The sequence below is a fragment of the Penaeus monodon genome, chromosome 22 (genome assembly GCF_015228065.2).
Source record: "Penaeus monodon isolate SGIC_2016 chromosome 22, NSTDA_Pmon_1, whole genome shotgun sequence".
In the NCBI taxonomy this organism is placed as follows: Eukaryota; Metazoa; Arthropoda; class Malacostraca; order Decapoda; family Penaeidae; genus Penaeus; species Penaeus monodon.
This window is the reverse complement of record NC_051407.1, coordinates 6,668,799-6,670,007: the sequence shown is the minus strand read 5'-3', so window position 1 is coordinate 6,670,007 and position 1,209 is coordinate 6,668,799.

Here is a 1,209-nt window from a genome sequence, read left to right as displayed (position 1 = left end):
CCTTTGTTACTTATCATACGTATGTCGTTCACCAATCAAGCTTAAGCAAGATATTTCAGTTCGAGGCCTACAAATGAGAAAGAAAAATGATACAGGGAGTTATGTTGTTAATTTACAAAAGGTGAGGTCCAGGGACTACACTAACTGATACAGGATAGAAAAGAAATTCTAACACCTTGTTGTATTTACAACAGAATATCAATAATAATTGGAAAATAATCAACCGATAATTGCATCTCTTGTTACTGCAGGGGTAAGTCAAACTGACTGAGCTTTAGTAATGATATGAAACATTACATTTTTTAATGCAGAATTACAGATACAATAAGTAATAATTTAAATTGGAAATCACAATCATACCATCTGTTCTACTATAATTTAGAGCCTTATTTTATATAATGGAGATGTTCCCCTTTCTTTGTAAACAAGAACTGATACTATATATAAGATATTTGTTTGGATTTAATTATCAGTTATTTTCATTGTAATGTTAAGGTCCACATATTATCAACTTTATCACAGTACTCAGAGCATAGGTATTTTGATATTCAAATTGAGGAATAAAGACAAATCCATAGTATATTTTCACATGAGCCTTATCATTTCCTTGTTCCAGTTACTTACAATGAATCAGAATATTTTAAAAATCATGCTTTGCCATATGTAAATCTATATCAAAGACAACTAAATTAACAAATTATAGGTTTCCCTCTGTCCTGTGAATCACTAATTGATCTCGAATAATAATTAAAATCACTTTGATTAGCGTGGTCATTACTGATAACACAAACCGGAATTTCACATAAAAATAATTATTGTTTCCCAATATTAATGAATGAAAATATACAAGTTCTACTACACTATTATGGTAATTGCTTATACTATACTGTTGTGCACTTATAAAAATGTATTCGTAGCTCCTTATGTGCATAAATATGCACATGCTGACTAAGCGAGTCATCAATGGTTTCCTATGTTGGTTCATGAATTTACATACTTTTCATGCACGTCCGCCTTTCTTGAGATATGAAGACGATTTGATGGTTTTTGCCCCACAGATGGATTATTTCCCTGCACAAGAAATAAGCAAATCCCATGACAAGATCACAAAACGCGTGTGCTTGTGTGTACTCCCAAAACACCACACGTTATGCAAACGTTTCGTTTTATTTTACATGGTTACTTGATTCTGCTAAATATTATTGGATG